The sequence below is a fragment of the Dasypus novemcinctus genome, chromosome 10 (assembly GCF_030445035.2).
Source record: "Dasypus novemcinctus isolate mDasNov1 chromosome 10, mDasNov1.1.hap2, whole genome shotgun sequence".
NCBI classification, from domain to species: domain Eukaryota; kingdom Metazoa; phylum Chordata; class Mammalia; order Cingulata; family Dasypodidae; genus Dasypus; species Dasypus novemcinctus.
Genome location: NC_080682.1, coordinates 38,529,913 through 38,536,770, shown reverse-complemented (window position 1 = coordinate 38,536,770; position 6,858 = coordinate 38,529,913). Strand labels below are relative to the sequence as shown.

General features: G+C 38.5%; 1 pseudogene; it reads left to right on the top strand.

Annotated features, from left to right (window-relative positions):
* Positions 1-3,421: 3,421 nt before the first annotated feature.
* Positions 3,422-6,445, top strand: LOC105745255 (GTPase NRas pseudogene; annotated as a pseudogene).
* Positions 6,446-6,858: the final 413 nt, after the last annotated feature.

Sequence of the window (6,858 nt, the reverse complement as noted above, 5' to 3'; positions counted from 1 at the left end):
CTTGAACCATCTCACAGTATTGCTTTGAGCAGCCTAGAAAACCAAAATACTGGGTATCTTCCAATCGGGCACCTGCATCATCTATTATTATTCTATTTTCTCTGTTGCTGGCATGGATGGTATAGTGGAGTTCAAATTCACTACGTATTTAACTGGCCGCAGTAATTTATGTAAATTTTCAGATAGTAGGACAGTATGGAGAGAACTCCACTGTTGTAAATAAACATGCAACTGGAAACAAGTCCTATTAGCCTGCATACAAGTGACTCTGACACATCCACTTTTTGTCAATGTCGTTGACACAGTTATTGGCAAATCACTGTTATAGGATCAGTTTGTATAAAAGCAAGACATCCTGTTAATAGAAGTTTTTCAATATGACTATATCATTTTTTTTTGTTTGTTTCTTTCCATAGTTGGGACCACACCTGAGCAGCACATACTTCCTGTTTTGCTTTTGCCATAGGTCCCACCCATACCTTTCTGGGTACAGGAAACATCCAATTCTCAGCTTGCAATGATATTAAGTACTTAGAGATTGGATCTGTTTTATAGCTATTATTTTTGTTTTGCCCAATCAAACCACCCCTAGGAATTTTAAAACTGGGCCCCTGGATCTTGGCATCAAGGCTCATTTAAAGGCATTGTAATGGCATTGCCACTGTTTCTAGAGATTACTACTACCAAAAGTAAGCATAATATCATCAATGTAGTGAAACACAGTACGAGTTGGTGGCTTTTTGCATCTTGCTAGATCAACTGCCAACATTCTGTGACATATGGTAAGATTATGATAGTACCCTAGTGGCAAAACTTGGAAAGTCTACTGCCATCCTTCCTATATAAATGCAAAATAATCCTGTCTATATTTGGATAGTGGGATGCTGAAAAAAAGCATTAGCTAAATACATACTGGAACTCTCCTAACTGGGCTGATAAGTGAGAAGCTTTGCCAAAGAATAATAGGCTCCGTTCCATGAAGAGAAGGAACCACCCTAGTCAATTCTAGATAATCAGCTCTCTTTCTCCAACTACCATGGGGTTTTCACCACCATATAGAACTATTAAATGTGCTGATTATATGATCCACATATTGGCCAGTTCTTATAATGTTTCACTGATTTCAGCATGTCCCTCCAGGAATGATATTGTTCAGTATGGATGACACTCCTGGGTGGAGGAAGGTGACTGGGTACCTACAAGCAGCACTCTGTATAACTGATTTCACAAGGCAGATGCAAAGGCAGAATTCATGTAATAAGGTCTAGGTCTTTTAACACACCCACCTCTAATGCATATTCAAGAATGGAAGAAATACATATAATATAATTTCATGGGGTGAGGAGCCTGATTGGTAGTGTTAGGGTAGTTTGCACTACTTATTAGTTTTCTCCCCATACCCATCTATCACCTTCAAGGGACCTTTAAAATTTGGGGATTCCCATACACGAGTGTGCCCTCTGCTCCAATATCAGTAACGACACAATTGCACAGTTTGTTGGAAACCAGTACATGAAGCCTCTTATTACCTGCTGTCACCTGTATCTGCAGGCAACCTTGTCTCCAGCCCTAGTCTTCAAAGGTAGGTTGTATTCATCTCTCTGTATTAGACTTAACTTTTCTTGAGGGTTGCAGTGAGAGGATAACCAGTGGCACAGATTTAGATGTAGACCAAGGTTGATACTTTTTCTCCTTAGGCAGCTTTTGCCAGAGTCCTACTATCATAGCATCAAGTTATTTATCTATATTTTCTGCTGGGGTGCCTACAGCAATTAAATCAGCCCATAATTGTTTATAGGTTACATGTATGTACTGGCATCCCTGCCCCTTCTCTTTCAAGGTCACTTTGTTTACTCTCCTCACTCTCTTCAACCATTTTCTTTCTGTCTCACCCAAGTCTGCTATTGCATATGCCACATAGTGAATTTCCTGGCTGACTAATAGACTAAAATTAGCTACTGCTGCCCTATATCAAGTTGGAGGTGCAGTTTGGAGGATTTAATCCTTCATTCCAGTCATAAACAGTTCATCATCAGGTCCACAAATGTGCTTAGCATATGCTGCATGTTTCATTCCTAATTCTCTGACTATATAGTATAATTCTTTCATAGATGACCATATACCTGTTGTGGGTGGCATATTCCCCTCATTAGGCCAGGTCAATTTTGCAGCTAAAATGCACCATATTGATAAATTTGGAATGCTCTCTGGTCTTTGTCATGCCTGTTAAAGACAGTGATGAAGAAAGAGCTGCCCATTTTTGCCATATCCACTCCTGAAAGCATAATACCCTTTCCCCCTATGCCCCATAATCATAGTAACCAGATAGCTATGCTCTCTTGGCCTTTTTATTGAGTTTTTTGTGTTACATATACTAATTCTGCATTAGTATAAGCATTACTATTAATGTTTACTTCTGAGCAGGTTTCTCTTCCTAATTGTTATTGGGAACCCAGATTGCTTTCATTTTTGTAGTTGTGAATGGTCTATTTATTTATGTTCATCTTCAAATTTCAATTTTTTCCTTGTGTAATCCCTCTTCTACACTCCCCAGGATCCCTCACCTTCAGATCCCATCCTTCCTTCTGGATAACCACTCAGATCTGATGCCATGCCATCCTTTGTCCATGCATTTTCATACCTTTACATGCCATTACTTCTAACTGTCACTCTATGGTTGCAACTTTTTTGTTTATACATAGTTGTTTTTGGAAGATGCTATTCTAATATCCTTTTCCAGAACTAAAGCCTGTTCTACTCTCTTCATTTCAGTTTTTGCTTTTAATAGGGCTTTGGTAGTATATCTAACTGCCCACAACCATGGACATAAAGATGTAAAAATCCATTTTTTCCTTTGCAATTTCCATTTACTCCTGTTTCCCCTGCAAGGCAAATTGCACTGTGCCTGGCATTTATGGGGCATTTCTGACTCAAACACTGGTCTGAACTGTTGTAAAAAATGGACTACCTCCCTTCACATACCAGTTGGCCACCCTGGGATTCCCCCACAGGTTCCATTTCCCTTAGCTTGTTTCATTTTCAGTGTTCTAAGTGATTTTGCAATTGTCTGGCAGTGAACTTAGAAGTGTTTCTAGTATAGTTAACTATCATGCTTAGGAATATACATGTGTACTTTAGGATGCACTTATGGCCAGAAGGGATTGTCTTATCTAGGAGTTTATGGCTTGCCTGGTTTATGGCCTCACAACCCCTATTTCCAATGCCACAGTGTTTTAGTTTGCTAAAAGCTGCTGGGAGCAAAATACCAGAAATGGATGGGCTTTTACAATGGGAATTTGTTAAGATGAAAACTTATATTTCTGATGTTGCGAAAATGTCTAAATCATCATCAGAGCTGCTGTCTCACTGAAGGTTGGCTTTTAGTAGTCCTCGACTCCTGCCACATAGCCAGACAATGGCAATGGCACAGGAGGATTCTGAAAAGATGGCTTTGGAATTGCTCAGGCAGGGTGTGCTTTTGGTACAAAATAGGGAACAAAACAAAAAAGTTGTCCGAGGACCTCCTTTGGAGAGTGCAGACCAAGAGAGGGTTTCATGCATCTTCCAAGAGGTACTGGGAATAGAAAGACGGAGACACCAAAAGGAAATCATGAGTTTCTAGCTTCTGTGGCTAGGAATGCAAATGATCCCCCAACTCTTGAGAAGAAGAGCTTTAGTAACACCTGCAGCTAAGTGGCCAATGCATAGCAGAAAGGACATATTCCTCCCTGAAAAGAGGGAGATGCAGTGGAGGGTTGACCGAAGTTTCTCTTTGGTGAGTTTGAGCAGCATAGCCTGGTTTTGAATCTCTGACTCCTAAGATCTAGTCAATGGAAACTGGAGGGTTCATCTTTTTGGTAAGGTTTGTCAAAGAGCGCCATCTCCTGGCCACCCATGAAAGTGAATGAAGACAAAGCTTGTCTCCCTTGGATCATTCCCAAGTGCTGTTGATCTGGACTGCACCCCTTGCTTTGATAATATAAACAGGTAAATTATTAAATATATTAAAACGTATTGAATGTATGTGGAAAATTTAATAAGGTCAATTGTAAATATGTGGAAATGGGTAGAGTTGATGGTAGTACACTATAATGAGCATAATAACAGTGCTGATTTATAAATGTGAATTGTGGCTGAAAGTTAGAGAAGTTAATATTAATTGAAAGACAGCTAGAAGAAATTCAGGGATTGTAAAACTTTCCGATTTTGATGGTAGATGAAGATTGTGGTTAATAATATAAATAGAAGAATGTTCCTCTATTACAAGGAATTAAGAATATTGTGATGCTTGAGATACAAACAATGTAACATATGGACTGTAGGTGGCAATAGTATAATATTTTGATAGAAATGGTAAAGAAGGTACTGAGGTCAAAAAAAGAAAATATGGGACTTAGTTTTATAATTTATGAATATGATCAAGCATTTTTCTTCTTTATTTTCTTCATTAACAAGGTATCTTTAGTCATGTCATTTTACCAATCTGTACTAATTTATTTATCTTTCTAAACACTGGAGGAACAAATGAGTTTGTTTTTAGCATTAAACAAGATAAATGTGCCTGCACAGAATTTTTAAAATAATGCTTCCATAATTTCTTAAACTGCCTTTTGTCTATTAGAGTTGAAATAAAATTTACTGAGAGACAGAGAGAGAGAATACACAATGGTGGCTCTCTGTGGTCTGAGCTCTGCCTTCTCCTCTGGGATTACTATCTCCCTGAGCTCAGCTGTGGGTGATCAGACATATGGCTGTTTCTCCTCTCTACTCCAGGTCTCCTCTCTTTCAGCCTCTCCGTGGCCTCTTTCTGTGCCTCTGTGCTTTGTTGATTCCAGTCTCTGGCCTCTGGGACCTCTTCCAGTTTCTTGGGGTTTCTGTTTCTGTAGCTTTTCCTTTGTGTCTCCTGCTTTCAGTCCTTTGTTTATAGAAACTCCAGTAAGAGGATTAAGGCCCACCCTGGGTCCCACAATCTAATCAAAGCCCTTAACTGAAGCTATCTAATCTAAATATCCCATCTACAATAGGTTTACAGGCACAGGAATAGATTCACTTTAAAACACACACACACACACACACACATGCATTGTTATTGAAAATGAAAGGAAACTTGTAGTGAAAGTGCTAAGAAAGTGCAGTTATTTCCATTCTGTATGTGCTGGTTTGAGTTTTTGTGGACCTCAGAAGATCCTTTTCTTAAAGTTAACTTATCTATACAAATGTCTAATACTATTGCTGATAAACAATAATGATATGAGTCAACTAATATCATTTCTGCTTTACTAATCTCAATGTATGCATTTTGTTTTAATTCCATGTTATAAATGCACACATACATGTATACACCTTTCCATTAAATAAAATTTACTTCATCCATGCTATGGTTTATATATAAGGCTTCATATTTTAAACTAGACTGGTAAGTAAAATTAGACATACATAATCTATAATTTCTAGGTGTTTCATTAAAATAAGTCATTAGAAATGGACTTGTGAGACTACATTTAAAAATTTTACATAGATATCATTTTGAAATTTAAAACAAATGCTATGTGTTTTTTCATATATTATCTAACATATTACTGGAGACCATACCATATTTCCTATTTTACCTAATATACCCAAACTTTTTAATAACAACCTCCTTACACAGATGTAGTTAGTAACATTTAGATTCTAACAAAGTTTTTGAGGACTGCAAATCACTTATTTTCAATAAATTCCTGAATGTTTCCTCTTTAAAAAGCAATTCATGAAGTGTCACTTCCTGTGTCTGGCTGTGCATATAGGTTCCAGGTTCTACAGCATTTTTCCTGGTTGTAGTACTGAACCCATCCAAAAAGGAGGCAGTGGAGTTGAGATTCTTGCTGGTGTGAAATGACAGTACAAATGGGTGGTGGTTGGAGCAGGTGGCGATGGGAAAAATGCACTGACAATCCAGCTACTTCCGAACCACTTTGTAGATGAGTATGATCCCACAATAGAGGATTCTTACTGAAAATAGGTGGTTATAGATGGTGAAATCTGTCTGCTGGACATACGGGTACAGCTGGACAAGAAAAGTACAGTGCCATGAGAGACCAATACATGAGGACAGGCAAAAGTTTCCTTTGTGTGTTTGTCATCAGTAATATCAAATCATTTGCCAATATTAGCTCTACAGGGAGCAGTTTAAGTGAGTTAAAGATTCAGATGATGCACCTATGGTGCGGGTAGGGAAAAAGTGTGGTTTGCGAGCAAGGACAGTTGACACGAAACAAGCGAATAAACTTACCAAGAGTTATGGAATTCCACTCATTGAAACCTCAGCTAAGACCAGACAGGTGTTGAAGATGACTTTTACACTCTGGAAAGAGAAATAGGTCAGTAACGAATGAAAAAACTCAACAGCAGTGATGATGTCTCAAAGTTATATGCGGTTGCCATGAGTGGTGATATAACAAGATAGTCATAAAGTTCTATCATCAGAAAAGAGCCACCCATTCCAGGGTCCACAGGATGGAGGAATAGGGTATGGTCTAGAGTGGACTTACTGACAATGTATTATTTGACTATTGTGATTAGCAATGGAAGAAATTGTAGCATTGATGTGGAGAAAGTGACAAAGGTATCTGCTGAGGGTAGGGAGAGGAAGAAGAGATATGATGTGGGGACATTTTCAGGACTTAGAGTTGTCTTGGGTGGTACTGCAGGGACATATGCTGGACATTGTAGTTCTGCTATGGCCCACTGGGTGGACTGGGGGAGATTGTAAACTACAATGTAAACCATTATCCATGTGGTGCAGCAGTGCTCCAAAATGTATTCACCAAATGGTACAGCAGTGCTCCAAAATGTATTCACCAAATGCAAAATGTATTC